This window comes from Lactuca sativa, chromosome 8, assembly GCF_002870075.4.
Source record: "Lactuca sativa cultivar Salinas chromosome 8, Lsat_Salinas_v11, whole genome shotgun sequence".
Lineage (NCBI taxonomy): Eukaryota > Viridiplantae > Streptophyta > Magnoliopsida > Asterales > Asteraceae > Lactuca > Lactuca sativa.
Window position 1 is genome coordinate 49,474,675 of NC_056630.2, and position 20,757 is coordinate 49,495,431.

Below are 20,757 nucleotides of genomic sequence, written 5' to 3' on the forward strand. Positions count from 1 at the left end.
TTAAAAAAAAAGAAGTTTGCATTCAACTTGAACATAAAAAAAAAACTCCAAACACTGTCCCATTTTACTACACTCAGACATGTTTGAGTGCAGGGGCAGACTGGTCTTTCAGCAAAATTAAAATATGAACAAAAAAAAGTGTACATAGGGGTAGTTTAGTTACAAAACTGTTAACGATAAAATAACCATAAAACAATTATATGTATTTTTTTACTGTTAAAATCTGTCAATTTTAACAAAAAAAATGCATTCGATTTACACATAAAAAACTGCATACTCTATCTCATTTTACTGGGTTATGGCATATTAGAGGACAGGGGCAGATTGGTCTTATAGCAAAACTGAAATATGAACAAAAAACTATATATAGGGATAGTTTAGTTACAAAACTGTTAATAAGTTATATTCAAAGGAAAACAAAAAAAGTAAGATTCAAAAGTAACGAAGAGTAAAATAACGTTGCGGACAATAAAAAATGGTAATTCTAATAAGATAACATAATTTAATTTTTGCATTTTTTTCAAGAAAGATAAATTATTTAAAAAACTTAAACATGAATCCGCTTCTGCTTCCAATCAAAAACCTCTTCAAAGTCGATCGTTTCCAAGACCACTACTGCCGACCGCTTCACGTACTCTATTAACCCCACCTCATTCTTTCACCTACTATCCTTCACGATTTTTTCCCTCCCTTGCTGTTCCTCCATAAATGTTTCAGTGATATTGAGTTTGGGGGTGAAAGTTAGAGAAAGATACCATAAATGAGACCGGCTCCGCTCCGCCGAAGCCTTCTTCTTGGATTTCAGCCATACCCATCTCCTGCGACACCATCTCCGCCAAAGCCTATGCCGGTGAGTCTGCCTCCACCATATAAGATCCATTGACTTCCTATCCACCACCTCCTTCTTCTTTGTGTCTACCACCATGCTGCAGATTTTATAAAAATATAAAAAATGAAATAACTACCACATGTTTTCCATGACTTGCATTCTACACTCCCTGTCAACTCCTCCATTAGACATCTCTGCAGTCACTTCCTATACTAGTTTCTTGTAGTCTTTAGGGTTCACAAACTCTGTAACCCCAAATTTCTTTGATGTTGAAATCACACAAATATATGAGATTCACCATTTATCTAACTGTTTTTATTCATATTTTTAGGCAGCAAAATCTTACTAAGCTCAAGTCTGTTGGCATTGAGATCAACACCAACCATCCTTGAAGCACCTGCAATTCTCGCACCTTCTGATCACAAACAAAGCAGTAGCTTTTTTTTTTTTTTTTGCCATGAATGAGTCTTTTTTGAGAAAGTTAGAAGTTCTAGAAAAGTCACAGCAAGCACTACAACTCCGAATCCAAAAATGGCAACAGATGAGCCTTTTTTAGGTTTTGCAACGTTAAGAGTAGCACCAAGACCTGAAAACGGGAAGATTATTTGAGTCAAGAAAATACCAAATGGAATTGTAGGCGGAGAATGTTGATTATAATTTGTTTTTGTACCTATAAAGATCCCACAACTAGAGATCCCACAACTGAGGACACACACTTTGTCAAGAGGAGCAAAAGGGTTGATTTTGGCAAGACAGCCAACATGAACGACAATGTATTCACTGGAAGTTGAAGTTCCACAGAAATGGAAAATGGGTTTTCCATTGATGGAAAATCAAGAGTTTATCGTGAATCATGACTCCCCTGTTGTTGATTTTCAAAAGGTATTCTGAAGAATTACTTACAAACAACCATTACTATCCTGTTAAGCAAAACACTAAGACCATCTCCAACACATCTCCATTTTTTCCTCCATAAATGGAGTAAATAGTGTTTTATCTGCAACCCTACTCCATTTTCTTCCCCATTTTTTACCCCAAAAAGTATATTCCTAAAATATTTCATTTTTATAACTTATATATATTGTCAAATACACCCCTCTACTAATTAAACTCTATATTTATGATTAATTAATATAAATTAGTATACAACATGATATTATGAATATTAAATATTGCATTTAAATTATAATTAGTAGATAAAATAAACTATAAATGTATAAAATAAAAATGAGAAGGACTAAAATTGACAACCAAACTTCACCTCCATTTTTGGAGATATGAATAGTATTCCCCCATATATGGGGGAATACTATTCATATCTCCAAAAATGGAGGTGGAAATGGGGTAGGGTTGAAGAAGAATAGGGGGAGAAATGGGGGATGAAATGGAGTATGGGGGTAGGTTGGAGATGCCCTAACTTGAAAGAGCGTCAGAAGAGTCATAGAGAAGAAGTCATTTTGTCCAGCTCTGATCGGTCATGAACTGAAATTTTCTTCGATCTTTACCCTGATCTCCTTTGGAACTGCAAATAGAAGCAATTAATCCAACATAAAAGAAAATGCGAACAAAGAACAAAAAAAAAAGCAACATAATTTTACCAACAACCAGGAGACGAAGCGACAAAATCAAACCCTTCGTGTCGATTTATGGTTTTTTTCATTAATCGGAGAAGTATTTTTCTCAATTTTAATAAGAATCTAGAGATGAAGCTAGTGGAGTATCTCTCTCTTCTTACGACTTATTTTCCAAGAACAACGTCCGCCATGTAAACTCCTCTTCGTCACTGTTTGCAGAAAGAAAGAAGCAGAAAACACTTTGAAGCACAATTGTATTCGTGGAGGAAGCGGAGGAGAACGGATGGACTTCATTAGATTCGAGGTTGTGAAATGGAAAAAGACTGCAATTCTAAGACGCCACCACCGGTAATAGGTGGAGTGTGTCAAGCAGTCTGGATCGGTGGTGAAGAAGAAGGGACAAAAGGTGGAGACGAAAAGGATTGGGGGAGACGGTGGAATTTGGAACATAGATAAGGAAGACGGTGGAAGGATCGGGAAGTAAAAGCCCTGGAGATGGCGGTGGCGGTCGAAGCGTATCATGGAGATGGTGGTGGTATGGATTTAGGGTTCACGGAGACTCAAGAGAGCGAGGAGAGAAAAGGATTTGCGATCGCTGGAGCATGGGCGGTGGAGCAGTCGACTTTGATGGAAGGATTCGAGAGGATGAGGGCTTTTGTTGGGAGAGCCAACTGATCGACACCAATCAAATCTCTATTGGTTTAGATTAGCGGTGGAATCAAAGGGAGGAAGCCGCGTACGGTATCATGTCAGATTTAAAAAAAAAAAAAAAAAAAAAAAAAAAAAAAGAACATAAAATGGCATAAACTGCCCAGAACACAAAAACGGGAAAAAAAACAAAAGAAGATAGACAACAATAGATGAAGGACCATTTCTGCCAAAAGATCAAGCAGTTCACTATTCCTTACTTTGGTCCCTTTTTAATATATATATATATATATATATATATATATATATATATATATATATATATATATATATATATATATATATATATATATATATATATATATATGGGTAAAGTGAAATATACCTAACAACCTTATATAAGCTTAGGTACCTAACCTCATCAAACTACGTAATTTTGCATTAAATTTTCATTGCAATCATCCAAGGTTCTTAAACTTCATCTCTAAACTTGATTTACATAATTTTTTTTGGAAATTCATCATTATATTTCTCTAACATTCTTTCATTTTTAGCGGTAGGATATGAAGCTCATCAGGTGGTATTCGATAGAAAGACGTAATGTAAAAGAAAGATATTATTGAAAGTCCAATGATTTTGGAAGTAATCAAGTTATGTGGTTGAAGTTTAAGAACCTTAGGCAATTACAATATAAATATGATACAAACCGATGTAGTATTATGGAGTTAGGTACCTAAGCTTATATATGGTTGTTAGGTATATTCACTTTACAAATATGGGTAAAGTGAATATACCTAACAACCTTATATAAGCTTAGGTACCTAACCGCATCAAACTACGTAATTTTGCATTAAATTTTCATTGCAATCATCCAAGGTTCTTAAACTTCATCCCTAAACTTGATTTACTTCAAAAAAATTTGGAAATTCATAATTATATTTCTCCTACATCCTTTCATTTGTAGCGGTAGGATATGAAGCCCATCAGGTGGTATTCGATAGAAAGACGTGATGTAAAAGAAAGATATTGGTGAAAGTCCAAAGATTTTAGAAGTAATCAAGTTATGGGGTTGAAGTTTAAGAACCTTAGGCAATTACAATGTAAATATGATACAAACCGATGTAGTATTATGGACTTTCACCAATATCTTTCTTTTACATCACGTCTTTCTATCAAATACCACCTGATGGGCTTCATATCATACCGCTACAAATGAAAGGATGTAGGAGAAATATAATGATGAATTTCCAAATTTTTTTGAAGTAAATCAAGTTTAGGGATGAAGTTTAAGAACCTTGGATGATTGCAATGAAAATTTTATGCAAAATTACGTAGTTTGATGAGGTTAGGTACCTAAGCTTAAATAAGGTTGTTAGGTATATTCACTTTACCCTATATATATATATATATATATATATATATATATATATATATATATATATATATATATATATATATATATATATATAGGGGAGGGTTCAATTGAAAAAAAAAGGTTGAGAATGGGGGAATCATTCTCAGCCAATCATTTATTTTTGCCGCAAAAGCCTCCAACGTACCGGCGGAAATGGGAAACGAATGCACATGTGTTTTCCAACATAACATATTTCCTTAAACTATGCTGATCATTACCTTAATATATACAAAAACATAGTTTTTTTGTTTTTTTTTTTTTATTTTTATAAGCTATTTTTATCAAAAAAATGATTTTAAATATACCAAAATTCATGATTTTTTATTCTCTACAAATATACATCCATATTGATATAATTTTAAGATAAAATAAAAAATTTATTTTTTTTTTATATTTTCAGCTATCGTTATTCATAAATGAATAACAATGCATCGGGTTTTATTACAGTACATTCGTTATTCACTTATGAATAAAAAGTATGATTTTTTTTTTTACAATTTAAGTATCATTCATATATGAATATAACATATAATAAACATAGTATATTCATATTTTAATATTGGACGATGAATTCACTTGTGAATATTAACATAGTATATTCACTTATGAATATTAGATGGTATATTTACTTATGAGTATTAAATGATATTTCATATGTGAATATTACATAGTATTAGATGGTATATCACATGTGAATATTACAGAGTATATTCACTTGTGAATATTAGATGATATAATCACTTATGAATATTACACAGTATATTCACATATGAATATTACAAGGTATATTCACTTATGAATATTAAATGTATTTTGACAAATATATATAATTTTTATATGTTATTCACATATGAATAACATACAGACTTGCATATTTGTTTTGTGTTTTTAATAATCATATACTGATTCAGGTGAGAAAACATATTCATATGTGAATATAACGTGGTGATTTAGTTTATGCATTTCATCAAACAGTTGGAGTGCAAATAAGTTAACTATTTTAAAAATGTTAAAAACATCAAGTTATCAATTCCAGATCATCATATACTTCCGATTTCGACTTCAGATGCGACATCCTATCTCTGATCGATTTCTCATTTTGATTTTGATTTCTGAAAATCCGATTGGGAACCTATGAGTATCGATTCCAAGTCCCTCAATGTCGACTGTGACTGCAAGTCCAGAACTCCGATTCCAATTTCATGAACAGCGAAGAAATTCCGGTTTAGTTGAAGAAATCTGGATGATTATTGAAGGTTGGAGGAAAAATTTTGATGATGAACGAACAGTTATCGAATTCTCTATAGTTACGTATTTGAGATTGAAGGTTATTACGATATTTACAAGTTTGCCACCGTTCTTAAACTAAATCACCACATATGAATCCTCCAATGAAATACAAGTTTGCCTCCATTCTCAACCTTTTTTATTTTCTCAATTGAACCCACCTCTATATATATATATATATATATATATATATATATATATATATATATATATATATATATATATATATATATATATATATATATATATATATATATATATATATATATATATATATATATATATATATATATATATATATATATATATATATATATATATATGAAAATGATACTTTTAATTAGTAACACCCATACTTATATATATATCTTACCTATTAATATGACAAGTCACAAATAAATATCGGCTTTAACTCATATCAAGCAAATTGTTTCTAAACAATTAAAAAATGTTATATTCATATCATAACGTACTTAATAATCATGAAAGTAGACCTTGGTTGGGTCAGTTTCTTTAAATATATGTTAACAGTTAACACGTTCATGAAGTCCTTGCATACTTCGAATGAAAGTATGAAATATATTCTTAATTTGACGCCTTCCGGCCATTACCAAATTGCTTACTCTTTCTTCCATATTTTTAACGGATATATTATACGAATGTTCTTTGTAATTTGGGGTAATTTATATGGTTGACTCATAATTCCTTTTTTAAATCGGATGGTCTCTATGATATGTTTTTGTTGCGTCTTTGGTCCTGATTAGACATACAATTATCATATTACCCTTACTATATATTTTATTATTATTATTTAGTATTAATTATAAATTAAATAATAAAATCAATAAATACATATTACCTAACGTGTGTGCTGCTCCATTTCACTCCCTTCCCAATAGTGTCTCCGTTCCATAAAGCATCACCATAACCACCTCTTGAAATCTATCGACGTTGTTTCATCAGCGCCACCATAATCAATAGTCATGCTTGAAATCGAATTTAATCACCATTGGAAACCACATCCAACGCCGCTAAAAGCTTAACCTAGGATGACCGGATTTTGATTAGATTTCTTCACCTAATGTTTTTGAAGTTTCATATGAGGTTAATTGGAAGTGATCTAAAACTCAAAATCATTCAAGAGTTAATCAAAGATTCATGCACATAGATCTATCTCCTATCGTTCGAAGACAACTAGTATCGCAACAATATATGAATTTCTAATCACGAATTCAATTAGGAGACGAGATCTAGATTGTATTTCATTGGAGGATTCATATGTGGATTCGAATTTAGGTTTGATTTTGAGGCTTCTTAAGCTTTTGAATGTGACCTTTGATTTCATATATGCTTTTGATGTTTGATTTTGTATGTGGTTTTGATTTCATATTTTTCATATATGTGACACCCTCGAATCAGACGGCAGAAACATCCGGGGACTCGTGTGACTATAAATTGAAATATCATCACAATGGATATACATGAAAGATAACACAATCATCACCAACATTTCATAATACAACCGACATTGTTCACATTAAGTATATTGTTTAACATTACATATTTTAATAGCATAAATTGTACAATGATTGACATTTGCATAAAAGGAATCCCAAAATACTCTTGGTGGTTCTTCAGGTTATCGATTACTCGAGAATACAAGTTATTTTGAAAATGGTCAACATATATAATGTTGGTGAGTTGAAAATTTTTGTATTGGACGCATAACCCAGAAAATCCGATATTTTCTGTAAAATTCTCTTAAAAAGATGTAATGATTAAGTATAAATGTATGTGTGATTTTCATTGTAAAATCATGTATAAATGAAAGATTCAAATTTCCTTGAGTTATATCTGTTATAAGAAGGAGGTAGTGATTAACACTATTTCCCCAGAAAATCCGATACTTTCTGATTTATAAAATGTTGTAGTTCTTGCATTATTGTATGAATTGTTTTGGATTGATACGATTGAAGAGTTTGTTTTCCGAGATGAAAAGATGGTATTGGATCTCTATGTGAGTCGTTATAACAATTCATGATAATGACTAATTTGTCTGCCTTGGCATCTTCCAGATGTCAGTATTTGATCAAGGGTTTGTCACCCTAGACTGGCCTAGTCTAACTGTAGCGAACAACTCAGGTGTGAGGGAGTCACCCCCGTATAGATCTATACACAAACACTCGCTCTCCCTCCAGGAGACTTTAATTATAACTATAGGCTACGGCCATACACTTATTGATGTCAACCGACAAGTCCTACTAGATCCCAAATGTTTCCACATGAATATTTATAACGTTATATGTTTTTAGTTTTACAAACATCAGATGATATATGAATGTGAAATGATAAAGCCCAACAAAGATGAAAAATGACAATTGTGGCCCATTAGACGTGTAAATTGTTTCAAGGTTTGTTAGGTGTGCAAGAGGACTCTTAAGGCCCATTAAGCATATAACCAATGATTCAGGCCCAATTATCATGTAAATGGGCCACTTAGGCCAATAACATGTAAAGGATAATTTAGGCCCGTTAAGCATGTAATTGGGTCACTAAGGCCCAATACACATGAATTGAATATATTGGGCCCATCAAACATGCAAACGGATCACGAAGGCCCAATAAGCATGTATAAGAAGTATTAAGCTGAATGTTCGTACCGTTGTTGTATTTCGTTTGTTTCTTATAGTATAGTTCATTTCGTCAAAACATTTATCCATAATGTTATAAAGATATAGTGTTTTGTTATAACGATATTTTTCGTTCGTTACGTCAAAATTCTATAATTTGAGCTCGTGTTTAGTAAAAGTTTCACTCTAGTTCCCTTAAGAACTAAGTTGAACATTTAAAAGCTTATTTTTACATAAAATGTCATTTCTTGTTTATTTTAATTAAAATAACATTTTAGCACATTATTTTATAAAAATTTACATTTTTTCCCCAAATGTTTAGTATCTGACGGGTTTAGCCCAAAAATACATATATTGACATTTTCAGCCCATCTTTACAGAAAATTACATTTTTAGCCCTTATTTCAAGTAAAATGACATTTTTGGCCCAATTTTTATGAAATTAACATTTTTGAACCAATTTTGAAATAAAATGACATTTCCGGCCCAATTTTTATGAAATTAACATTTTTGGCCCAATTTTGAAATAAGGGTCATTTTCAGCCATTAATCTCGTGGTTTTTCATTTTTGGCTCAAGTTTTTATTTCAATACATTTTGATCCATAAAAATTGTTATTTTTGCAATTTGAGCCCAAAAGGTCGTAAGGCCCACATTAAGGCGCATAATGCACAATTTTACACTTTTGACCCTTTGGAAGGTATGATTGTTATAAAAACTCACTTTTAAGCAAATGTGACCCTTTTGGTCCTTATAAAACCGTAGGTGTCCCTTTTGTCCCAATCTTTTGCTTATTTGTCAAAAATGATCCTTATACAAGATTTGTGCTTTATTTTTCATAACTTAAGCATGTATAACACTTTTATCTTTGTAGTATGATGTATAGCGTGTTTTAGTTTATGAATCTCACCCATTTTTGTTAAAGTTTTATAGATCCATCGAGTTTTATCACACAAACACAACATAAACCAAGAAAATCACACATAACATGCATAAAATACATAGATCTACACATTTTACTTGTATTCTCCCCCAAAAACATGTAAAAACCAAAACAAGGGGGTATGAACTCACCTTTGCTTGTTGTTCTCGGTTTTGAAGAAGAAATGGAAGAGATTTAGGCTCTAGCAAGCCTTCCTTGGATAGATCTCGAGCTTATGGGGTTTTCTAAGAGTGTGATCACCAAAAATGTTTAGAGGGAGTGTTCTTAACATAAGAATGAATTTATATAACTGGGATATGTAGGGACTTACCAAAGAAAGATGATTTTTGGTGGAAACCTTCTTGAAACAACTATAGATCTTCAAAAATTTGGAGAATAGATGAGGTTTTCTAGAGAGAGTGTTCTTGAAAGATTTTTGAAAGAAAATGAGGTGGTGAGGGTGAGGTTCGGCCGAGAAGAAGAAGAGAGAAGAGAGAGAGAGAGGGAGTGAAGTAATGTGCATGGAGATCCACCATGCAATAAAGAGGTGTCTAATGCTACTTAATTCTCTTAATATCAGTTTGTTTCTTTTTTTTACTCATTGGGCCGAGAATGGGCTCAAGGGATGAAGGTAAAATGACTTTGGGCTTTAATTCTTGGCTTTGCTTGAATTTCATAGGCCCAATAATATTTTTCGGCCCGTTGGCCCCTTAGGATGGTTGACGGCCCTTTTGAATAAAAGAAATGGAGTTTATGGCCCATTAGGGCTACTTAATTCATTTATATCCCAATAAGGCGCATTAGGGTTAGAATGAATCATTCTAGGCCCAAATGGTTTCAAATGTTATAGATTTATGAATTCGGGTCCAATTAGAACCCAATTAGGATGTTTAGGCCCAAAATAGTCGAATTGAAGGCTTATTGGCCCATTAGGCCCAATAAGAAAACCCTAGTCCATAATAAGCTTGAACTGGGATTTGTAGGGTTTTCAACTCATTATTGACTATTTGGATACTTTGTAGAGTTTTGAACTTCACTTGTGAATTTTGATTAAGTTTGTTGTCATAGAATGAAAATAGTGCATGGTATCAAGTTAGAGTTACAATTTTATCATAGATGACGTTTACATGATCACAAAATTTCCTGGCTAAAATGCTAGTTGTGATATCATCCCCTCGTTAGAGGGAATTTCGTCCCGAAATTCTTTTGGAAACTAGGACTACGAAGGAGAGAATAAGTGAGAGCACTTCTACTTCATTTGATCTTTGTGTTCCGATGTGAATTCCGGTCCACGCTTGGCATCCCATCGAACCTTCACAATCGGAATGCGGATTTGCTTTGTACGCTTTACTTGCTTATCCAATACCTCGACTGGCTCTTCGGTGAACAGAAGATTCTTGTTGATCTCGATCTCTTCTAGAGGAATGGTAAAAGTTTCATCCGATAGGCACTTCTTCAAATTCGAGATGTGGAACACGGGGTGTACGTTGCTGAGCTCAGCAGGTAGCTGCAACTTGTAAGCCACTAGACAAATCAGGGCAAGAATCTCGAACGGTCCAATGTATCGTTGGTTCAGTTTTCCCCGTTTCCCAAAGTGGATCATTCCTTTCCAGGGAGAGACCTTCAATAACACTCGATCTCCGACTTAAAATTATACTGGCTTTCGCCGCTTGTCAGCATAGCTTTTCTGTCGGTCTCGCGATGCTTGAAGTCGAGCTTTGATTTGGATTATACTTTCGGTCGTCTCACGGATGATTTATGCTCCAGTGAGAGCACTGGCTGGCGATTGCCCTTTTACTAGTTGGGTGTCACCCACCTTGGCCCAGCATAGAGGTGATCTACATTTACGACCATAGAGAGCCTCGAAAGGAGCAACCTTGATGCTCGTGTGATAACTGTTTGTTATATGAGAATTCGAGCAAATGCAAGTGGGCATCCCATGACTTTCCGAAATCAATCACGCAAGCTCGGAGCATATCCTTGAATGTCTGTATGGTACGTTCGCTCTGACCATCCGTCTGTGGGTGGTAGGCAGTGCTCATATCTAGATGTGTTCCCATTGCCTTTTGGAGAGATTGCCAAAATCTTGAAGTGAACCTACTATCTCGATCCGAGATAATAGACACTGGCACTCCATGGTGTCTCACAATCTCCTTGATGTAGATTCGGGTCAGCTTTTCCATCTTGTAGGATTCTTTTATTGGTAGGAAATGAGCGGATTTTGTTAACCTATCGACGATTACCCAGATAGCATCCAATCTGTCTACTGTCTTTGGTAATTTCGTCACAACGTCCATAGTAATCCTTTCCCATTTCTATTTGGGTATCACTGGCTGTTGCAATAATCTCGAGGGCTTTTGGTATTCCACTTTCACTTTGGTGCATGTAAGACACTTGCCCGCGTATGTGGCTATCTCTGTCTTTATATTTGGCCACCAATAATGTTGTTTGATATCCATATGCATCTTATCTGACCCAAGATGAATAGAGTATCGAGTCTTATAGGCTTTATGCATGACTACTTCTCTGAATCCCCCAATCTTAGGAACCCAGATTATGTTCATGAAGTAGTGAGTTCCGTCCTGTTTAATTTCAAACCCCTTATCCATGCCCCGTAGTGATTCGCTAGTGACATTCTCCGGTTTCAATGCGTCCAATTGGGCTTCCTTGATCTGTGAGGTTAGATGAGGTTGAATGGTGATTGATAGAGTCTTCACACAACGACTTGAATACTCTTTTCAACTCAAGGCATCTGCTACCATGTTAGCCTTGCCTGGGTGGTATTTGATCTCACACTCGTAATCATTTAGCAGGTCGACCCATCTCCGCTGGATCATGTTTAGTTCCTTTTGATTTAAAATGTGTTAAAGGCTTTTATGATTGGTGAAAATGGTGCACTTGGTATCATAAAGGTAGTGCCTCCAAATCTTCAAGGCGAAGACCACAGCTCCCAGCTCAAGATCATGAGTGGTGTAATATACTTCATGAGTTTTTAGTTGCCTGGACGCATACACAATTACCTTCCCGCGTTGCATAAGGACACAACCTAAGCCTTGATTCAAAGCATCACAGTAGACTATGAAGTCTTGAGTTCCCTCCGGTAAGGATAGCACTGCTGCGCTACAGAGGGCTTGCTCCAAGGTTTGGAAGGCAATCTCTTGCTTCTCAGTCCAGTTGAAAGGTACGCCTTTTTGTGTCAATGTGGTGAGAGGTTTGGCTATCTTGGAGAAGTTTTGAACGAACCTTCGGTAGTAGCCTGCAAGACCCAAGAATTGGCGAATTTTTGTTGGTGTTGTCGGAATTGCCCAACCTTCAATGGCTTTGACCTTGGAAGGATCTACATGAATTCCTTCCTTGCTGACAACATGACCCAAGAAATTTACACTGCGGAGCCAAAACTCACATTTGGAGAGTTTTGCATACAGCTTTTCAGACCGCAGGGTCTCTAAGATCTGTCGGAGGTGTTGGTATGCTCTTCTTCGCTTCGAGAGTATACGAGAATATCGTCGATGAAAAAAATCACGAAATTGTCAAGGACTGGGCGGCAGACTCGATTCATGAGGTCCATAAATGCAGCGGGGGCATTTGTTAGACCAAAGAGCATCACGAAAAATTCATAATGACCGTAGCGGGTTCGGAAGGCAGTCTTAGGAATGCCCTCATCTCGAACTTTGAGTTGATGATAACCGGATATCAGATCTATCTTCGAAAAGTAACTAGCCCCTTGAAGTTGGTCAAATAGATCATCGATTTGTGGAAGTGGATACAAGTTTTTGATGGTGAGCTTATTAGTTCCCTATAGTCAATGCACATCCTTAAGGATCTATCTTTCTTTTTAACGAAAGGAACTGGAGCTCCCCATGGAGAGAAGCTTGGTCTTATGAATCCTTTATCCAGGAGTTCACTCAGTTGGCTTGATAATTTTTGCATTTCAGCGGGAGCCAACCTATAGTGTGATTTGGCGATCGGAGTGGCTCTAGGCACTAGGTCGATTCAGAATTTGACTTGTCTTTCTGGGGATATTCTCAAAAGATCTTCTTGGAACACATCCGGGAAGTCACATGCCACTGGAATGTTTTGAATGTTCACTTCCTCTTTGGTTTTATCCACCGCATAATCAAGGAATGTGTAGCTCTTCTTATGTAGACACTTTTGTTCCTTGACACACGAGATAAGGCGAAGGTTTGTGTCGGGTTTATCTTCGTAGATTATTAGGGTTTCGTAATTAGAAAGATGAAGGCGGACAGCCTTCTCGTGACACATAATATTAGCATGATGGGGGCTTAACCAATCCATGCCAATTATCATATCAAAACTCCTAATATTTACCGGCATCAATTCTATTTGGAAAGTGTGGTTGTTTAATGTTAACATGCATCATATCTTTAGTTGATTCAGTCTTCCCATTAGCCATTTCCATCGTGAAAGTTTCATTTAGCTTCTGAGGTCGTTGATTTAGTAAATGTATGAACTTGTTACTCATGAAACTTCGTTCTACCCCACTATCGAATAAGATGCATGCATATGTGTTGTTAAGTAGCAACATACCGGTGACAACTGTAGGGTCCCGAACTGCTTCACCTTGTCCCAAAGTCAAAACTCTTCCTGGTCCTTCAACTCCTTGATTGTTAACATTAGGAAAATTGTGCCTGAGGTGCCCGGTTCTCCCACATCCATAACAGATATGACTGGCCCCAACATTGGCATTGTTTTTATTGTTGTTGTTGCGGTTGTTGTTGTTGTTGTTGTTTGGTGTCCGGTCTGTTAAAGCTGAGCCCTACAGTACTTTGTTGTATGACGTTTCTGGTTGCACCTTGTGCAAATCATTTCTCGACATTCCCCATGATGATGGCAGTTGCATTTGTTACATTTGGGGAGATTTCCTAAGTACTGCTTCGGGTTAGTTTGCATGGATGAGGTTGGAGCATGTGGTGTTTGGTAGCTTGAGTAGCAGCATGAATAGTCACCGTTTGTTGTTTCTTAGATGATTCCGACTTTTGTTTTCCCTTCTGATTTTTGTTCTTCCCTTTCTTGTTCTCACCTTCTTTCTTAATCTCCACTTCTCCTATTTTGGCACCCTTTCTGTTACCGTGATCATACAGTTTCTTGGCCAGCCTTTTTAAACTATAATACATCTCAGGGTTCACCACAATGACATTCCCTTGGATAGGTGCGGTTATTCCCCAGATAAACCTCTCAATTCTTTTCCCTTCAGGGGTAATCATTCCAGGACACAAGAGAGATAACTCACTAAACCTAGATATGTATGCGTCTATATCGGAGTTTTGAACCGTGAGATTCCACAACTTTTGTTCCATCTTCTGAATTTCGCCTCTTGGACAGTATTCAGCTAACAACATCTCCTTAAGTTCTTCCCATGGCATTGCATTCGCCACTAGGAGTCTCATGGCCTCTACGTGGCCATTCTACCAGGAGAGAGCTTGATCAATGAATGTGCAGGCTGCAAACTTGATCTTGCATCCATCTGGACGCCTGCAAATTTCAAAAACTAATTCCATTTTCCCAATCCATCCCTTCAGGGCTATTACGCCTCCTGTTCCATTGAAGGTTCTAGCCTTGGCGTTTGTGAAATCCTTGTAGGTGCAACTTCTTACGGTTCCTTGGTTTGTTCCTTGATTTGTGCTTCCGGTTCCCTGCCTGTTGCCTTCCCCGTTGTTTCCGTTGTGAATCTGCGCAAGTGTTGCAGTGACCGCAACGGGCACTGCTGCTTGGAATGCAATTGAGTTTAATTCAGGCGGGGTTGGTGTTGCATTGTTCCCACGGTTAGGTCTATGAGGCATCTTTCTGTCAAGGAATTAGAAAGATGTTGAGTACATATCGTATTCCGAGTTTAGAATTCCATAGACGCGGCGTATCGAGTGTGCATTTAAGTGATTCCATGTATTAACATAAAACAAGAAAAAAAAACACATAGCAACTAACAACATCATGATAAATCATAGAGCATCCCCATTAATAATAATTGTTTTTAATACATGAAAATTTACCAAAAGGCATACAGTACATGGAGAAACATACAATCCGGCAGCATGACGACCCTATGAGTAGTGTAATCACTTAAACATATGGTCGATAGTACATAAAGCAAAACATAAAGAAGGAAATCATAATGGGAGCACATGAACAAGTGCTAGTCGCGGCAGGGTGGATCTGGTGGTGCTGACGATGAGGTGGATGCGCCTTGAAGGCTAGCCAGGTGGTGTTCGACGTCTCGAAGCTGGGATCCCAAAGCTGCCTGACGCATCTGATAGTCTCTGACTACCTCATGCGTCATCCTCTCCGTACGCTCCGTTGCAGCTCTCATGACCACTATTTGACCAACAGTCGCCTATGCCTGCTCGCTGATGTCACGAGTCCTTCTTACTACCAGAGGTAAGGCTCTATCAGCGGGTCCACTGTGACTTAGATCGTAGAAATCCCGGTTCATACCAAACGGGGGCCGCACCCCTTGCTGGAGGCTCCATCTCCAGATTTCGTGCGCCCACGGGGGCGTAGGTCTATAGGGTCCCATTCAGTATGGGGGCACCCTGGCCATATACGGAGGGTTGATGACTTCGGACCCTGTGTCCGAGTTATCTGAGTCACTGCCCTTTACCTTCTCCTCGTCCGAGTCGGCCAATGGTTCTGTCGGTCCTCCTACGGGCTCCTCTTCATGCTCTTCTTCTGGTTCTTCCTCTTCTTCTGGTTCTTCCAGCCACCCGTTATTTCCCCGATTGGAAAAATAAGGATCCCCGGGGTGGTGAAAACCAACCATAATGTCTGCATGAAGGTGTATAAGTAAATGATTTTAGATTATTCCTATAATATTTTAATTATTTATGTTTGAATTCATGAGAAGTTTTGAATATGAGGTGAGTTTCTAGGTCAACTTCCCGCCATAATTACCCCCAAACACATGTCGATTAAATTTGAAAAAATATAGTTGATCAAGCTATATTTACCCCCAATATAACTACATAACTACCCGGGTTTAACCATAGTGTTCCATTTCACTTAGAGACTTTTAATGTTATTGTTTTAGTGTATGCACTTTATTCAGAGTGTTCTAGTCCCATTGTATTTATAGTTGCATATAATGTATGGTTAGATATGCCAGTTCACTATAAACAATGCTCTGATACCAATCTGTCACACTCCCGAACCAGACGGCAGAACCGTCTGGGGGCTCGTGTGTCTATAAATTGAAATATCATCATAGTAGATATACATGAAACATAACACAATCATCACCAGCATTACATAATACAACCGTCATTATTCACAACAAGTACATTGTTGTACATTACATATTTTAATAGCATAAATTGTACGATGATTGACATTTGCATAAAAAGAAACCCCAAAATACTCTTGACGGTTCTTCAGGTTATCGATTACCTGAGAATACAAGTTATTTTGAAAATGGTCAACATATACGACGTTGGTGAGTTCATAAGCATATTTTATTGAAATTTTATTTATTAGACGCATAACCCAGAAAATCCGATATTTTCTATAAAATTCTCTGAAAAAGATGTAATGATTATCTATAAATGTATGTGTGATTTCCATTGTAAAATCATGTACAAATAAAAGATTCAAATTTCCTTGTGTTATATTGTTATAAGAAGGAGGTAGTGATTAATAGTATTTTCCCAGAAAATCCGATATTTTCTGATTTATAAAATGTTGTAGTTCTTGCATTATTGTATGAATTGTTTTGGATTGATATGTGACATCCCCAATTTCACGCCCATAAAAGACCGATTTGTTTATGCTTTGTTTTATAAAATCTGAGTAATCCTTTGATTTAAAAGAGTTGCAGAATTTGTTCCCAAAACAAAATATGATAAAAATTTATCAAAGCATTTCTTTAAAGAAATGTATTTTCATTAAATAACAAAATCTCGAGATGTCATGTTCGGATACAGACCAAAAGCCTAAACAATATAAAATAGACCTTCCAACAGTTATTCATAACTACTGATCTATAATCCAAAATCCGTTGCCAAGTCCACCAACTTATACTCTTGTGCCATTACCTGTAATGCAAAGAAAACTGAGTGGGTCAGGCTTGGGAACCTGGTGAGCATATAGGGTTTTCAACCCACAATAATATAATTATTATATTTAATCATAAAGCAATCAACCCAATTACCCATCCCCATTATCTTCTCTATTTCTTAAGGTTTTACCCTAAGAATAAACTATCCTTCATTCATTCATTCCTAAGGATTTACCTAAGGAATTGGCACGAAGTCCATTGCTGCCAAAGTTTATCTATCAGATACTAAATCCATAGCTATCATGCGCTAACTCCATAGTCACCAAGCTTTACTCAAAAGGCATGAAGTCACATCGTCACCAAGGTTTATCAAATAGGCACGAAGTCGCATCGTCACCAAAGCTTACTCAATAGGCACGAAGTCGCATCGTCACCAAGGCTTACTCAATAGGCACGATGTCGCATTGTCACCAAGGCTTAATCAACGGGCACGAAGTCGCATCGTCACCAAGGCTTACTATATAGGCATGAAGTCGCATCGTCACCAACTATTCCATTTACCTATGTTCTACACAACATTTTTGTAGATATAAATACAAACACAGTTTAAATCATTTAACACCCGTATAAAAACATCAATTCCAAGCCCATCTCAAATAGACAAATAATATATAACACATAGCACGTATTTCATAGCTAATTCTTTATATTTATGTGTTAGAAGAAAGTAACTATACACTCACTTGATAAGACGATGATCGCACAACACCTCATCTCTTAAAATAATCTTTTTCGATAAAATCAGGATGTTTCCTCCAAACCCGGGCTTCACACGGGTAGAGCTTCGGCTCGGAAACTTTATTTCTCAGGATCTTCGGGGCTTCGGGACTTGCTTCGGTCTCGGGAATGATACTGGGGTTTCGGGATATTTCTTGCAGGAAAACGAGGTAAAACGGGAGAGAGAGAAGAGGAAAGGTGGAAAGAACTCGACTACCCTCGCATCCCTTTTATAGGGGCTGAAACTGGGATTACACTGGGCGTAACTCGGATAAGTCTCATGACTCCCCCCCTTCGGATAATATCGGATTTTATATTTAAATTAAATATTTTAATTATTTAATAAACTTCAAAAATTTGTATCTTCCTCATACGAGTTCCGTTTTCGATGTTCTTTATATCCACGCGTAGGTGACACTATGCTCTACAACTTTCGTTTAGACTCCGTCGGCTGAATTCGACTTTATTTTTATTATATTTTTTTATTAGGTCGGGACAGGAAAACTCCGTTATAAATTCATAACTTCTTCATCTGACGTCCGTTTTCGTCTGTCTTTTCACTGTTGGACTACTATCGACGAGATCTTCGATTCTCGTGTAGATTGTTTCGGCAAAAAACCGCTCGATCTCAATTCGAGTATTCGGGCTGTATACTGCTAAGTCGAAATTTCGAAAAATCATAACTTTCTCGTACGAAATCAGATTTAGACGTTCTTTTTATGAACGCTCTCGGTTTAACGTATTCTACCACTTTCATTTAGATCGTTAAGGCCAAATATTGCTCTAACGTAAATTTAGTATTTACACCGCGCTGTGTCATGCCGGTTTTGTCACGAAAACTTCGACAGGTCATAACTTCTTCGTTATAAGTCGGATTTCGACGTACTTTATATGCATGGAAATCTTGTGACATATACTAAAACATGGTTATGATTATTAATTCTAAACACTCTTCTATCAAAAAGTCATTTTTGACGCTTATCGTCTCTAAATTGACTAGCCCTGATCTATGGGCGTTACAATTATCTCCCCTTAGGATGATTACGTTCCGGAATCATCATCGAAAATAGGACTTGTATAATGATTCCATACGTTATCTCTTCGTCCTAGGTAATAACCGTAACTTCTACGTTTCTTCGAATGAGTATCTAACTCTTGGACTTCTTGACCGCAGACGATGCTCAATCTTGTATCTGCTCTTCGTACTATGTTAGACGCTCAATCGTAACCTTTGAGTTACAAAATAAATCCTTATTGTGGACTCCTTCTTCTTCTTTGGATAAATACTTCCGTTTATCTAATGACCTCTCATCGTATGATGCAACGCTTAGACTCAAGTCTCTTAGAGTCAAATTCCAGAAGGGGATATACCTTCCTTCATATTCTAATGTGATATAATCACATTTTTGCATGTAGTATTTCTAGCTACAAGCTTCCTTAACAATGAGAGCGATGCTATCGATCGCATTGATTTCAATCTTCTGACTTAAGTCAGATGTTACATCTAACTTGGTTCTCCGAACCACGTAATAAACTCATCGTAGTCGGACTCAATTTGATCTAACCACTAGGGTGGGAATAACATCCATCTTAGTAGTCATTACCGAAACAATGGTAATGACATACTTGAATAAAATGAGACTCATCACTAGCTTCTTGGTAACCATGTGACTTTCCCTGATCCAAGCGTGAGTCATGTGCTTCTAGTATATAGATCTCTACTACCATTCACACCTACTCATACTCGTCACAAGTATTGTCTCGCAGTCCCCAAGTCCTCAAAATCACAAAACAATTTAACACATACGAATGTGCCCAGTTATTCATACAAATTTTCCTAGACTCGACTAGGACTTCTTCCATGAGTATCTTCAATCATCAATTCTAATTTAATTCGGTTGGAGATGGAAATTCCAGACGATGGGACAACTTCAAGAATTACACCAATCGTTCCAACATCCAGCCAATCGAAGGTGTACTTCAGACGTACCGTAATCCACTAAACGTTTTTTTATTTTATCAGACATATTCTAAAGGCGAGATACTAGGGATGTCAACGGGGGAAAACGGGATGGGGAGTGCATCTGCCACCCCTACCCCCGAAATTTCCTTGTTTCCCCGTCCCTGTCCCCGCCCCCGAAATGTTCAGCCTTCCTACCCCCGCCCCCACTCCCGAATCCCCTTTATTACCTCCGCCCCCGCCCCCGATTGATTTTGGGTTGTCTTTTTTTTTTTTGGCTAAAAGAGGTTGTTATTTACGCTAAAAGAAGCTATTTTTTAGGTAACAAATAATTATGTATAGTAGAATTTTATTTGTTAGAAATAAAAAAGTTATGAAATCTTAAAATCATTATACTAACAATTTAAAAACATGTTTTTTGGTGAATTTTGAAAGCTCAAAATCATGTTATAGTTTATTATGTTTATATATTTAATATATGTAAATATATGTGCAATTTATTAATGGGGTCCCCACTCTTACGATATATTCCGATAGGTGTCATTCACTATCATAAACCTTTCATTTCCTCCGTTTACTCAATTCTCTAACCATAATGTTCTATACACCAAATCAGACGTTCGATGTATCGAGACGAGAATATAGATAGAAGAAGGTTTAGACGTGTAATCCTCCTTATTACTCTGAAAAATTACATGTCAGTTCTAATATC

At 36.4% G+C, this 20,757-nt stretch overlaps 1 long non-coding RNA gene across 1 annotated transcript; it reads right to left on the reverse strand.

The window, feature by feature from the left end:
• Positions 1-412: 412 nt before the first annotated feature.
• On the reverse strand, positions 413-1,722 carry LOC111904385 (uncharacterized). The gene is made up of 3 exons (XR_006185854.2): positions 1,500-1,722; positions 1,176-1,415; positions 413-926 (listed from the first exon to the last, which is right to left on the reverse strand). It is a non-coding gene; the product is annotated as an uncharacterized LOC111904385 (long non-coding RNA).
• Between the last annotated feature and the right edge of the window lie 19,035 nt (positions 1,723-20,757).